Genomic DNA, 15,969 nt, shown 5'->3' on the forward strand with positions numbered 1-15,969 from the left:
TTTTAATCTTTCTTTAAGCATTTCATAAAATGCAGCAAACCTCCACATCTACAATTAAGAGTTTTTTTGAGAAGGCCAGTGTTATGTGAAATGAGTTGCACTGGTGCTATCAATCAGGAACTATCATTATTTAACTCTCGAGACTGGAAAAGCAGATGATTACACGACCTAGAGACCCCACTGCAGGCCCATTCACATCCTCCATCTAGACAAATGATTAAATGCCTCATTAATCTTTTAAGGAGCTGTTGAGAAAAGTTTCAAAATCATGGTCCTTTGTGTATGAAAAACCTGATTATTTTCAGCAACATATATATATATATATATATCAGTTTTTTAAAGAAAATTAAAGAAGAAATGTAAATTGGCAGTAAAATGAAGTTGTTTCCCGATATTTGTATTTAAGTCCATGCTGTACGCAGGATTTTTGTATTTTGTGGTTATGATGAGTATTATCTCTCTACATGGAACAGAAATTGGATAATGGGAAAAAGCGTATGGGGAGAGTAGCAGGGTAGTGGTCTTGAAGGAGATGGCAACAGATGTTAGGCAGGGATTCCACCAAAGTTCCATTATATCTGATTGTTCTGTTTTCTCTGCTGTCCTCTCTTCTTTGGGTGTCTTGCACATATTATTTAGAAAACAGTTCTGAAGCACCCCTTTCAGGAAGCCTTCCATAATCTTCGAAATTAGGTTGGGGTTTTCAATCATGCAAAACCATAAACGCTTTGTATTTTCCCTATCTTACATAGTTCATCACACTAAGAATTTTAAATTATAATTGGTGTGTTTCCTTGAACTATATACTGCTCACCAGTGTGAAATCTGTGGTTGTAATAATTGCTAAATGAATGAATGATTATCATTCAGCCTGGAAGGATTAAATGGGCCTAAACTTTGTTCTGCAGTACTTTAGGCACTAAAAAGGCAAAGTTTTGCGAAAAAAGAATATGGTTGAATATAATGGATGCAAAGCCAGAAATTTCAGAAAAGAATCTCTTCCTCTTTAGGCTTGCATGTTAGGGCAGTGTAAAGAATTCTTGACTAGAAATCAGGATTTATGAGTTCATATCCTGGTTCCACAATGGCCCCTGCATCTGGGTGATGTCTAGAAAACTTTTAACCTATCTGGACATCAGTTTGTGCATTTATGAAAAGAAGGAATTTAGTGATTTCCAGGATTTCTTTGAGCATCTGTATTACTATTATTTGAAAAGCAACTTGATGTCAGTAAAAGGACTGGGTCCTAACCAGGGTATACCTCCTTTTGAGGTGGGATGGGTATTGCCTTGTTTTGTCAAATGTTAATAACTTCAGTGGAAGCAGGAAACATTTAGAACCTTCCTGATTTGTAGACAAACTAAGTAGTGTTGTCCTTCTACTTTATTGCCAGAGATTCAGAAATGGAAATTATGATTGGTTTCTCCTGAAAACTATGCTAAAACCTTCAGAAGAGGAAGTTCTAATATGCCCTGGATTTCACACTAAGCTGAAAGGAGACTACCATTTTGCTGTGGTTAAGCCACCAGTGGATAAATAGAAGGTGTGTTTGCTTTTGTAACCAGTAATATAATAGCTTAAAGAATCAAAAAGCCATTTTCTCTCCCTCACAATTTTCCTGGAGTAGTATGGAACAGCTATCTTCACTTAGCCATTCAGGGACTTAGATTCCTTTCACGTCAATATTGTCATCTGCTTGATTAAAGCTGGATTGTTGCCAATTCCTGGTTTCACTTGGAGTAGGTGAGAGAAATGAATGCTGGGAAGCACATAAGCAAATTTTTAAAGTCTAGACTGAGAAATGGCATACAGCCCTTCGGCTCACATTCCACACTTATAAGGAAAAGTGGTTTGGAGATATATTTCCCCAGCTATATTTCCATGAATGAGAGGAGAATGGATTTTGGTGGATAACTTGAAATCTTTAACAATTTTATGATTTTCAGCAAATAGAGGTGAAGTGGTCAAATTCGTTTAGAACGCAGTTTAAATCATACTTTTTTTTTTGACTCATCCAGCATCATTACAAATACCTAATTATGTAGTCAAATATATTATAGCATACCCATACAATAGAATGCTATGTAGCTACTAAAATGCTTTAATAAATGAATAGATAATGGATTGGGAATGAATTCACAATATGTAGTTAGAGTTAACTAGCAAGTAATGAACAAAAAATATGAAATAAAATAATTATTTTATTCATTTCTTAAAAAATGTTTGGAAAAGTATAATAAGTAAAGAGAAGAGAAAAAGCCCAACATGTTATATTGCTGGTTATCTCTGTTGGTAGGATTTAAATGATACTCCTTTTGTTTTTTTTTCTGTTTAAATATACACATATTATCTAAATTTTCTCCATTGTTCAAATATATTTATTTGGGTAATAAGCAAAAAACAATAAACATTAATATTTGAAAATGAGAATTTTGTATTGACCCAGGAGGTTAAATTCATTTACACTTAACTTCAGCTGTTGATTTGGGTAAAATTAATAGTCTCTTTGATCAAAAGCAGCCATGAGGTCTTAAAGTCTCCCAAAGAAAATATGCCAGAAATTTTGGGATATAGGAAGAAATGCTAATTGTAACTTACAGTCCTCTTTCACTGATATAAGGGCTGTGCTAACAATAAAGCAATTGCGTAGTGTAACACATTCATATAAAGTCTTATCGAAAAGCCCATAAAAGAACATAAATGTCTTACTTCCCAAAATCAGTGAAGCAAAATGTCTGAAATGAGTGTGACATTTAAAAGATAAGTGCCCTTTTTTTTCTTATCTAAATAAATGGCTCAGTTGGTTAAAAACTTCATTTATCCATTATTTGTCTGCTCTGAGCTTGAATTCCAGATTATTTTTCATCAGAACCAAATTAAACAAGGGAGCAAACTTTTCATCACAGGAAATTTTCATCTTCCCCCTATAATGGGATATCTGGACTTTTGGAGGCCATTTTTCTACATCATTATGACAAGCAGCCATTTTAACTCTTATTTGTATTTTTAATTATTCAGGTGGAGTTCATTTTCCTTACATCACCAAAAGTCAAAAGAGATTTTTTTTTAAAAAAGAAGCCTTACCATTACTGTTAATATTCTCTTTCATTGCCGAGTTATGAGATATGCCCACTAGAAAGATATATAGAATCACACATTTCCACCAGTTTATAAGTAAAATAATCTGATTGTAACCCAGAAACTTTCTGGCCCTTCTCTCCTCCCATTAGAAGAAACAGCATTCTCCAACCTGTGGGTGAGACCACATGGATTGTTGTGCATTCTTTCTCACTTACTGTCTTAGTTTGCTGGGTCTGCTATGAGAATATGACACGAATGTTTGGCTTTAAGAACAAATTTATTGTCGTAGTTTTGGCAGTCCAAAATCAAGGGCTCAACAGGCCGTGTCTTTTCCTAGAGTTTGTAGTATCCTGGTGTTGATTTTCCACAATGTTTGTGCTGTTTCTTGAGAGAGCAGGTATTTTTTTTTACATGATTGTTTAATTCTGCTAGACTTCTAATACAGAAAAAAAAATACTACGATGGGTATATGTGCAATGAAATGGAGTTGTAGATGGAATTGCAGAGGCAATTTTATTTTGAAATTTACATTCATAGCTCCATTGCCACAGTTTTCTGAGGTCTAAACACACATTTTCCTCAAGTGATTGGTGAAACAACAAGGGTATGCAAATATATTAAAAATTCTAAAAATATTCAGAAAGCATCTTTTGCCAGCAGCGCGAGAATCTTTGGCTTAGGGATTGCATCAATGAAGTTGTAACATCAACTATTTGGTTCAGAAGTTGAGGAGGAGACTTTAGTTGGTTACCATTAGAGGGGAAGAAGAACATAAGAACTTAGTGGCAACATCAGTAGCAGTGGGAACCAGTAGATGCATAAGTGGCCCATATATATTTTGTGGCTCTCATTGATTTTGTTTGAATGTGTGAGGATTGATTTAGTGTTGCAAATATGCAGTGTAGAAACTGCTGGAACAATTAGCTGATGATGGTGTTGAGACATTTATTTTTTCGCTTTGATGGTAAACTTTAGAATTTTGACTACTATATTTTAAAGTAGTTAAGTTGTATTATAATAATAATAGTTATTATATATATAATAGTATTATTATTATAGTGTAGTTAAGTGATTCATCACATATTATTTCACAATTTTGGGGTACAAGTTAAGATATATTCTTATATCAGAAGTTATTTGGTGATATTATTAAGCATAATCTTTGCTTAGTTGAAATTTGATTTAAATATTTTGCTAGGCAGCATTTGATTAAAATATATTTTTGTTGCACTTATGTGCTTTATTTTTTTTGCTGAAGATTAGCACAGTTTCAGAACGGAATTATAAGAAGCTAAAGGCCAGCATTCCAGTTAACCTGGTTTCTCTTTTGGTTCCTTTGGACAGACGACGGGAGTCCCTGGGCATGTCCTTCTCTCCTGACCTGGCTCCCTTGCCTTCAGGTTGACATGTGTCCCCTAAGCAACCTTTCTTCAAGCCCCTCAGTCTGCGACTACAATCCCTTTCCACAATGATGGACCTACTTCTGGGAAGATCTTTCTGCTTTTGTCCATACAATCTGGGCTACTTAATCTCAAGAAATCCCCACGATTTATGCTGTCTGCTCCAGAATTTCACAGGTGCTGGGCATGGGAGTGGGCAGTAGAGATAGAGTAGGGAGGTGAGCACCTGTGTCCATCCCATTAAGCCAGAAAACGATCTTTCCTTCAAGTTGTCTTTTTAATACTTCCTCTAGTTGGAGCTCCAAGCCAGTTATTCATTGACTATTAGTTATTAAATTAATGATCTATTAAAGTAATCATTTCTCTTCCAAGGACTAATATTAATTTTTAAGAGACAGTACAATGTTACCTCATAATGAGAAATATTTCCTCCACTGACAAGGTGTCTGCCTTGCACTTGAAATCATTGGGTCTCCATTGTTGCACTGAGGGCCCCTGGCTTTCTTTGCTGCTCTTTCCAATGTCCACATGAGTCATAAAAGAGATACTTTAACCATTAATATACACTCTTACTGAGACCTAAATACAAGTTCTATTCCATTTTGCTCCTTTGACTCAGGGTTTTCTTTTCTTTTCTTTTTTTGTATGCTGTATGGTGGGGTCACTTTTCAGTATTTTTCCGTGTGAGTATCCTGTTAGTGCAGCATCATTTGTCAGGGATTTTTCTCTGTTTGTTTGTTTTGTTCATTTATTTTTTTATTTTTATTTTTTTTCTGTGATCTTTTTTTTTTATTCTTTTTTTTTTTAATTTTTTTATTAATCAAAAAAAAGAAAAGAAATTAACACAACATTTAGAAATCATTCCATTCTACACATGCACTCAGTAATTCTTACACATAGATGTATGATCATCATTTCTTAGTACATTTGCATCGATTTAGGAAAAGAACTAGCAAAACAGCAGAAAAAGATATAGAATGTTAATATAGAGAAGAGAATTAAAATAATAATACTAATAATATATATATATATAAAAAGGAAAAAGAAAAAAACAAAAACAAAAGATACAAACACACAAACAAACAAACAAAAAACCATATTTCAGGTGCAGCTTCATTCAGTGTTCCAACCTAGTTACATTACACTTAGGTATTATTGTGCTGTCCATTTTTGAGTTTTTGTATCTAGTCCTGTTGCACAGTCTGTATCCCTTCAGCTCCAATTACCCATTATCTTACCCTGTTTCTAACTCTTGCTGGTCTCTGTTACCAATGATATAGTCCAAGCTGATTCTCGAATGTCGGTTCACATCAGTGGGACCATACAGTATTTGTCCTTTAGTTTTTGGCTAGACTCACTCAGCATAATGTTCTCTAGGTCCATCTATGTTATTACATGCTTCATAAGTTTAGTCTGTCTTAAAGCTGCATAATATTCCATCGTAGGTATACGCCTCAGTTTGTTTAGCCACTCGTCTGTTGATGGGCATTTTGGCTGTTTCCATCTCTTTGAAGTTGTAGATAATGCTGCTATAAACACTGGTGTGCAAATGTCCGTCTGTGTCTTTGCCCTTAAGTCCTTTGAGTAGATACCTAGCAGTGGTATTGCTGGGTCGTAATCCATTCTGCCATTCTATGTCTTTTGATTGGGAAATTCAGTCCATTAACTTTTAGTATTATTACTGTTTGGATAATATTTTCCTCTACCATTTTGGCTTTTGTATTATATATATCATATCTGATTTTCCTTCTTTCTACACTTTACTCCATACCTCTCTCTTCTGTCTTTTCGTATCTGACTCTAGTGCTCCCTTTAGTATTTCTTGCAGAGCTGGTCTCTTGGTCACAAATTCTCTCAGTGACTTTTTGTCTATAAATGTTTTAATTTCTCCTTCATTTTTGAAGGACAATTTTGCTGGATATAGGAGTCTTGGTTGGCAGTTTTTCTCTTTTAGTGATTTAAATATATCATCCCACTGTCTTCTAGCTTCCATGGTTTCTGCTGAGAAATCTACACATAGTCTTATTGGGTTTCCCTTGTATGTGACAGATTGTTTTTCTCTTGCTGCTTTCAAGATCCTCTCTTTCTCTTTGACCTCTGACATTCTAACTAGTAAATGTCTTGGAGAACGCCTATTTGGGTCTATTCTCTTTGGGGTGCGCTGCACTTCTTGGATCTGTATATTTAGGTCTTTCATAAGAGTTGGGAAATTTTCAGTGATAATTTCTTCCATTAGTTTTTCTCCTCCTTTTCCCTTCTCTTCTCCTTCTGGGACACCCACAACACGTATATTTGTGCGCTTCATATTGTCATTCAGTTCCCTGATTCCCTGCTCAAGTTTTTCCATTCTTTTCCCTATAGTTTCTGTTTCTTTTTGGAATTCAGTTGTTCCATCCTCCAGTTCACTAATTGTAGCTTCTGTCTCTTTAGATCTACCATTGTAGGTATCCATTGTTTTTTCCATTTTTTCTTCTTTGTCCTTCACTCCCACAAGTTCTGTGATTTGTTTTTTCAGATTTTCTATTTCTTCTTTTTGTTCAGCCCATATCTTCTTCATGTCCTCCCTCAATTTATTGATTTGGTTTTTGAAGAGTTTTTCCATTTCTGTTCGTATATTCAGCATTAGTTGTCTCAGCTCCTGTATCTCATTTGAACTATTGGTTTGTTCCTTTGATTGGGCCATATCTTCAATTTTCCGAGCGTCATCCATTATTTTCTGCTGGTGTCTGGGCATTTGATCAGATCTCCCTGGGTGTGGGACCCAGCTGGTTGAAAGGTTTTTCTGTGGAATCTCTGGGCTCTGTTTTTCTTTTCCTGCCCAGTAGGTGGCGCTCGTGGCGGTCGTTTGTCTGCGAGGCAGTCGGCCCGGGAAACCGCGCGTGGAGGCGGGGGTCGCTGGCCGTGGCTTGGGGGAGTGCCGGTCCAAATTGCCCAGCTGGCCCGAGACGCCAAGCGTGACGGGAGGGCCCCGCTATCCAATGTTCCCAGTCAGACCGGGGAGCCACGTGCGTGGAGGGGACCCCAGACGCCAGCCACCCCAGCCGGGAAAACGTGCACCCCTCGGGTATCTCACAGCAGTGGATTCTCCCTACCCGTTCAGCCGTTCCAGAATGGGGTACGCTGTCTTTTTTGGTCTCTGTCGTGACTCCGGGAGCTGTTTTGTATTGTTTCTGTTGCTTTAGTTGCTTTTCTGGAGGAGGAACTAAGACCCGCGCGTCTTACTAAGCCGCCATCTTCTCCGGAAGTCTGTTCATTTATTTTGTTTTGGGGGAAGTGCATGGGCCGGGAATTGAAGTGGGTCTCCCACAAGGCAAGGGATAATTTTACCACTGAATTACCCTTGCACTTCCCTCAGGGCTTTCTTTTGATAAAAAGGAGGAGAGACACTGGTGTTGGCGCACAGCTATGTCAGAAGAGACCTACACAGTCATTTGGGACCACATGGCAAATATGCAAACCTGGAAAGGAAACGGAGAAATTACACTGCTCTCAGAGGATTCGATGGGTTCATCAGGGAGGGCTGCGGCTAGAGGATATCTTTCTAGAAGGGGAGAGGGGCATCAAGGATGAGGAGTGGGCACTCTGTGGTCAGGAAAGGCCTTACTATCAAGATGGCATTTTTGGCAAAATGGAAGAGGGAAGGAGGGAGGGAGCTGTGCTGGTGTCCGGGAAGGAGAGTCCCAGGTAGAAGACACAGCAAGGATACAAGCCTTGAGGAAGTTTGGGCTGTTCACAGAAAACAAGGCCAATATGTCAGAGGAGAGCAAGCCAAGAGGGAATGTAGGAGGAAACGATGTGAGAAGACTCATGGGGTCCCTGGACCCTGTTCCCTATACAGCACTGTGGGCCACTGAATGGACTTTGGCTTCTACTGAGCAGAATGGAGAGCCTCTGGCATTTGGGACTGATGAATGCATAATCTGTTTCCTATTTGGACATACATGTGTAAAGGGAATACCATAAAATAGCAGTTTAAAAATATTTAAAGTTTATACCAAATTTGATATTGATTACCTGTACAGTATTATAAAATCAATAAGTAGGTATTTTTTACTTCATGATTCATATAAATTTAACATAGATTTTTCACTGATTCTTTGTAATTAGAAATGCTAATTTTGTTTCTCCTTCATTCTTAAGATAACAGCAGACCTTTTGTGATCTTCAATTCATTTAGCACCAATGTATTCTTTATGCATGCTTTTTCAGCATTTTATTTGTAAATATTATTCCTGTTTTCATATATACTCCTACACGTATGCCTCCATAGTATGTTTTATTATTCTTTGATTTCTTTTTTTTTTTTTTACATGGGCAGGCACCGGGAAATGAACCCGGGTCCTTGGGCATGGCAGGCAAGCATTCTTACCTGCTGAGCCACCGTGGCCCGCCCATTCTTTGATATCTTAAGATTCGAATTGTGAAACTGTGAGCAGATAAATTGCAAAATTATAATTGTGTCATTTTTGATGGTAAGCACATCTGTGGCCTTGCAGTATTGCTCTCTTCTAAGTTCAGTACTTTCTCTGCTGACCATTTAAATTCTGATTGGAAAATTTACCCCATAAAGTTAGACTCCTGGTTTGGAATTTTGAGTGGATTGTGTGGCTGAAATATAATCAACTAAATTAGTTTTATGGGGAAATTTTACTCACATTTCTTAGAAATCTAGTGCTGCTGGGCACTCAGTGCAGAAATCTTTATAAGCAGCCCTGTGCCAAATGCAGAAAATTGGAAATCTTTGAAAGTTTTGATTTCCTTCCTTTGCCATGAACCGCCTTTTAAGAGCATATAACCCATTTTGTCAGCTTTGAAGAGGAACTGCAGCGGGTGTAAGTGGGGATGCAATAGTGTAAGCTCTAGGTTGGTCCTGGTCAACAGCTGTCTTCTCTGTTCTAGGAGGTGGTGCCTCTCCCAGAAAGTCTTATATTCTTGGACCTTTTATTGTTTTTTGATACACAGACTTGGTCTTGGCCTTGGTTCATGAGTGACTGAAGATCTGATGATGTAGAAGGCAAGCAGGATCCTTGCCTGCAGTGTCGACGGAGCAGGGATCCAGTTGGCTACCATTACTGTAAGGCCTGGTTTATGTTTAACAGAATCAGTCTGATGTTGTATTGAGAAGAGACTTAAGGAAGCAAAGGCCCGTTCCAGTGCTCCAGAATGAGACTAGAGTGACCTGGGTTAAGGATGTCTCTGTGAAGGTAATGAGAATTGGTCAGATTCTAGCTATCTCCTTAAGGAAGAACCAACAATATTTTGTGGACAGATTGGATGTCTGGTGTGAGGACAAGAGGAGTTAAGGATTTCTCCAGGCATCTTAGTTATCTATTGCTGCACAACAAATTACAGCAATATTTAGTGGCTTAAAACACCACCATTAATTATCTTATGGTTTCAGTGTGCCAGGAATGTGGGTTTGGTTAAATTGGCTCTGGGTCTCTCTAAAGCCTGCAGTTATCTTAAGGACCAACTGGGAAGGATCTGCTTCCAGGCTCAATCAAGTGATTGCTGGCAGGATTCAGTTCCTTGCAAGCTTTTGGTTGGAGGTCTTTTTTGATTCCTCAACATGTGGGCATGAAGCATCCCACAATAAAGCCGCTTTGTTTCATCAGAGAGAAGGGGCAACAGAGAGAGACTGCTAGTAAGACAGAAGCCACATATGTCTTTTGTAAACTAATCATAGAATGACATCCCATCCTTTTTTCTGTACTTTGTTCACTAGAAGCAAGTCACTGAGTCTAGTCTGCACTCAGGCGGAGGGAAGTACACAGGGGCATGAATACCAGAAACAAAGATCATTGAAAATCATGTTGAAAGCTGTCCACCACACCAGGATTTTATCTTGAATATGGTAGAGATAATATTTATTGAGATGCGGAAGACTGCATTAGGAGCATCTTAATGAGGAAGGAGGTGGTGGAGTAAATTATATTTTTTTCATTTTGATATGTTATGTTTGACATGCCTATTCAATATCCAAGTTGGATATATGTCTGGCTTTAAAGAGAAATATTTAGTCAGGGAATATAAAAATGGGTGTCATCCACAATTAAGAGTTTCGATCAAAATGGTCTCTGGTGGAAGGGGAAATTCCTTGGGCTAATTTTGGCATCCCTTCTTTGTGACCACCTTGTATCTGGATGCATTATCATACACCAGTGCCAATGTGAGCATACGTGTTAGCATGTGTTTTACATGATGCAGTATTGTATAGAGGTTAGCAGGAGAAGACCCAAGTCATGTTGCATAAGTTCGAATCTCTGCACTGCCACTTGCTACCTGTTTGACCATGAATAAATTACTAAATCTCTGTGTGCCTCAATGGCCTCATCTGGAAATCAGAAATAATTACATAATCAAAACATAAGACTGTAGTGAGAACTGAATGAATAAAAACATAAAAAGACCTTCAAATGAGGCTTTACCCATAGTTAAGTGTAATATTTTAATTAATATTATTATGACATTGTTATTACTCTTCTTTAAAAGCATCACATTTTAAACAGCTGCACCTTGAGCATGTCATTGTCATCAGGCACTTTTGGGTGGGTAGAAATATACCAATCTTCCAGCAAATGCCTTACTCATCATCCAAAGAATGTAGCTGAGAAGACAATGCATTGTACACAAATTTGGACAATGTTAGGGCTGTGTTTCAAAGACATCATATAAAAATTAGCATAGTAATGGCTACTCTCTTACATACTTCTTAGGCACCTGCCTGCTTATGAAAAGTTTTCCTGTTCATCTGATAGAACAAAATTTAGTTTCCTTATATATGTCACCTTGTACAAAGTACAGCTTCTGCCCTCTATAAATTTATATTGACTTATCCTTTGAAGGCTTGGTGGGTCAGTGTGGAATAAAACAAATTTTCTCACTCACCAAAGGCAGTTATGTAACCTTCCTACCAAGCTCTGACAATTGGACTGAATGGGGATGCTGAAGTTTGCACTTACAAGGGATATCATCAGGAAAGAAAGCCACAAGAAGCCATGTAAGGGACATGGTTTGTTTAAGCAAATATTTTTAAAGCCTGTTCACCCCCATCTGTTTTGGTGAATTTAATCTGACTCATTGAAGCAGCAAATACTTCTCACCTCTCCGGTAGGCATAACCTTTGCTGAAACACATGAATGTTTTCTTTCCATCTTTGAGCTCTGTTTCCTCTTCAGGGGAATTCTGATGACACTAAAGCACTTGAGGCTTATCTCTGGCTCCTGATGCTGATGTGAAATTCAAGCATGAATCTGAGGACCCAAGTTTTTCATGTAACTTGAGAAAATCCAATACCAAGAGGAGGGAAAACAAGCTGATGAGTTTTAAGTACTTTTTGTCAATACCATATATTGCAGAAAATTTTTAGTATTAACAAAATGGGAATCAATTAGCATTTTCTTCTTTAGTAAGAAAGAAAAAAACCAGAGTTCCCAGTCTTTATTGCCCCACTTCTGCCATTTTATATACAAATCTTCATTATTTCTAATGAAATTACTTTACCTTTTATGAAAAGATTTTTTTAATGGAAATGCTGTTATGAACCTATTTATATTTTGTATCTTCTGATATTAGGCCAGATATTTTAGGAAATATCAATAGAGACTGAAATAAATAATATTTACCTTTGAAATAAGGTGTATTACTTTTGTGAAGTTACTGCTGTGGATGGTTGAGCTAATGCTGTTTATACTTGAGCTAGTTCAGGGCTTTGTTACAGCTTAAATCTAGTACATTTTTTCACTGTCTTTAGATATTTTGAGGTGGAATTATGACTTTCCCTTCAGAAAAATCTAGGATCTAAGTACTGAGAAACTTTTGAGATGTCTTTATGCTTTACAGTCCACCGGCCAGCTTTCAGAACTGTGGATATTTTTAGGCCCTATATCTTGGCTGTTAGCTTTTTTGGTTGCTAGGGAGTAATCTCAGATCTCCAGTCCTTCCCTTGACTTTCTTGGTCTCAGGAGATCTCTTTCTGCCATGCTTCTTTGACTCCAGTCCTTTGAGGACCCCTGAAGTGCACTTAATGGAGGCTTGCAATCCCTGAGTGATTTCCCTCAGCGTTTCTGCTACTTCCAGCCTTCAGCAGCTGCTGCCTTCTAAGCAGAGGGATTTCAGTTCTTCTGTTGTGCACTCAACCTTTGGACTGAAGCTCTTTTGCACTTTGGGATGGCTCCATGTGTAGGAGCAAGGGTTAAAACAAGACCCGAAGAATTTGTGGGGAGCAGCTGGCCAGGGCAATAAACTGTGGAGATTGTTATGTAGAACAGTCTGGGAGGAAGAGAATATTTACCCCAAATGGTTATGTTAAGTATGAAGGAAGGCAGCACTGAAAAATAAGCACTCTGTTCCCTCTGGAAATGCCTACATGCCTTTTGTCACCCTGTAGTATATAGGCTGGATCTGGTTAAGAATAAAATTGTCTACTGTCTGTCTTCAGACCCCCTGATCCTGTATCTTTCTCGTCGTTCCTTAATATCCTTTGAGCTCCGGTCCGAGGGAAGAAACATCTGGCACCCAACGTGGGGCCTGAAGAAGAAGACTCTGAAACAATATTGAGGAACCAAGGAAAATTCTTCGTTAGAGGGACGTTTGTCCAACCAATAGAAGAGAACTCGAGTCATATTGGTAAAAGTAAGCATTTTCCTTGTAGCATCAGGGTAATAGGTAATCATAATAGGTGGCTGGAGGACTATGTTTGTGTGTTAAAAACATTGTTAAAAACTACAGGGGTCTCAATAAAGACTTCAGAGTCACTAGAGCTCTTTTCTTTGGTACAGAAGCATTGTTACTGGTTTCAGCCTTAAGGCTGTAATGTTTTAAATCTTAAGCAATAGAAATTGGTTATGAAGGCTTTGCGGGGAGCATAACAAAATGGGGAAGATATTCCTGTTTCTATTTGGTCATTGTGTTCAGTCGGGCAATGAACCACCTAGCCCCTGCTTTCTCTTAAACTCTGAGTTGTGTTTTTTCTCAATCTCCCACTGCCCCTTTGACCTTGTTTGGACAGTTGCTTGAGCTGAACTGGGCAATTGGTGCCCAGACAGGGATCTGATAGGGGAACTCTTAAAGCACAAAGTGAGGAGACGCTCCAGGAACATCCACTACAAATACTACAAAGAGCTAATAGAGCTACAAAAGGGTAAGGAGGGAATTGGAGATATTTTCAGCTAGGTGTAAAACATGGGGTTCAGGTTCAGCAGAAAGAAACCTCTATAAATCTATGCTGTCCACTAGAGGCACAGAATTTAATCAGTCTCAACTAGAAACTTTTCTTTGTCATGTACAGGATTGTTGCCCATGGTTTTCAGAAGAAAATACAGTTAATCTTCAAACCTGGGCAAAACTAGGAAGACAATTGAGAAACAGATATGAGACACTTAATCTTAAACAATCTCCAGTATGTACTTTTTCTCAGCTATCCAAATATATAATTGAGCCCACTGCTGACATAACATTCCTTTAACTTGGAAAACAAATGAGCCTTTGTGGGTTGAGCAGTGGCCCTTATCTGTAGAAAAGTTAGAGGCTCTAACTCAGTACAAGAGCAGTTTAAATTGGGACATATAGAAGAATCTCATAGTCCCTGGAATTCTCCAGTATGTATTGTAAAAATTGGACTCATTATTGGACTCATTATTGCAGCTGTCATTGGAATCATTGGAATTATCACAGTGGCTGCAGTTGCTGGAACTGCACTGCATCAAACTATACAGACACAGCATTATGTTAAAGAATGGCATAAAAATGCCAGTGAACTATGGCATGGTCTATCTTATATTGATGAGTAAATTAATAATAGACTAAATGACATAGAGACAGCATTGATTCATATTGGAGATCAAATGTATAATTTAAATTTTTTAGGAAGTTTAAGATGTAACTGGAATGAGAGCAATTTTTTTATTTCCCCTTTAAGAAATAATCAATCTGAAATAGAATGGGAAAAGATAAAGAGGCATCTTTTGGAGCACTCAAATAGTTTAAGTCTCCATATCTTAGAATTACAAAAAAGAGTATTAGAAATATCTCAGAATAATTTACATATAGCCTACGGAGATGATGTTATACAACTACTTACCCAAGAGCTAAAAAATCTTAATCCTATTTACTGGTGGAAATCACATTATTTTTTGACTACTATAGGCTTAGGTTTTGGGCTGTTTATACCCTTTCTCTTCCTCCTCAACTGTGTCAAACAACAAATGTTCAAAGTAGCAAGCCACACCACTAAGCAAAGCCGCACTAGCAGTGTGATTCTAGCAAAAGTCCTTGGCTCCCTCCCGAATCAAAGTCAGAGAGCTTGACTAGTAGCCAATGATGGGTAAGACCCTTCCTTCAGAGCTTAAGGGCAACCTAAGACAGGCACAGTCACTTCGGCTAATAAAATAAAAAGGGGGAAATGTAGGAACAAGAGTCAAAACAAGACCCGCAGAATTTGTGGGGAGCAGCTGGCGTCAGGGTGGTGGTGGTAGTAAACTGTGGAGATTATGTAGAACAGTCTGGGAGGAAGAGACTCTTTACCCTAAATGGTTATGTTAAGTATGAAGGAAGACAGCACTGAAAAATAAGCACTCTGTTCCCTCTGGAAATACGTGCATGCCTTTTGTCACCCTGCAGTATATAGGCTGGATCTGGTTAAGAATAAAGTTGTCTGTTGTCTGTTGTCTATTATCGCTGATCCCGTCTCTTTCTCGTCACTCTTTAATATCCTTTGTGCTCCGGTCCTTGGGAAGCAACATCCATGCACCTCAGAGATAACTCCAACAACTCTTCTGTCCCACTCCCAGCCTTCAGAAGGTACTGCCTTGCTCTCTGGGAAGACCCAGTGTACCTCAGGGGATCTCTCTCAACAATTCTGCCTGTCCCTAGCCTCCAGGTACTACCCCATACTTTCAGTGAAGATCTGTAGGAGTGAGTTTGTTGGTGGTAAAGACTTATTCTACGGCTTGAGCTCCTAGGTATTCTAATATCTCATGTCAGCATGTATGTGCTATATGTGACATTAAATATTCATTAAAAGTTCAGCTGTTTTTCCTTATTTCCATCTATAGAAGATTCCTTTTTCTTCTGTTGATCCATCAGCAATGACAGTGGCCATGGGTCTCTTTTTTTCAAGCCAGAGTTGCAACTTTCTGGAATTTAGTTCATGTTATTTTATTTTCATTGTATGTTTTTAGCTTTCTGAAGAGTTTCAGACAACTATGATTTTTTAGCTTATCCAGTGTGTTCTCATTGTTGGGTGGCAGCAATGGTCACTTGAGACATTCTACATCCTAAACAGAAGCAAATATTTCCATGCCTGTTTTTTTGTTGTTGTTGTTTTTTTGTTTTTTAACATGGGCAGGCACCAGGAATTGAACCAGGGTCTCCAGCATGGCAGGTGAGAACTCTGCCTGCTGAACCGCTGTGGCCCACCCCCATGCCTGTTTTTAACTCTGTCCCACAGGTATTGATACCTAATACTTTAATTTTTCTATAGTTCACT

The 15,969-nt window shown here is 38.2% G+C and overlaps 1 long non-coding RNA gene across 1 annotated transcript; it reads left to right on the forward strand.

Annotated features, from left to right (window-relative positions):
- The first annotated feature begins 962 nt into the window (after positions 1-962).
- LOC143653902 (uncharacterized) lies at positions 963-14,311 on the forward strand. The gene is made up of 3 exons (XR_013161604.1): positions 963-1,543; positions 9,444-9,685; positions 12,922-14,311. It is a non-coding gene; the product is annotated as an uncharacterized LOC143653902 (long non-coding RNA).
- The last annotated feature ends 1,658 nt before the right edge of the window (positions 14,312-15,969 follow it).

The sequence above is a fragment of the Tamandua tetradactyla genome, chromosome 13 (genome assembly GCF_023851605.1).
Source record: "Tamandua tetradactyla isolate mTamTet1 chromosome 13, mTamTet1.pri, whole genome shotgun sequence".
In the NCBI taxonomy this organism is placed as follows: domain Eukaryota; kingdom Metazoa; phylum Chordata; class Mammalia; order Pilosa; family Myrmecophagidae; genus Tamandua; species Tamandua tetradactyla.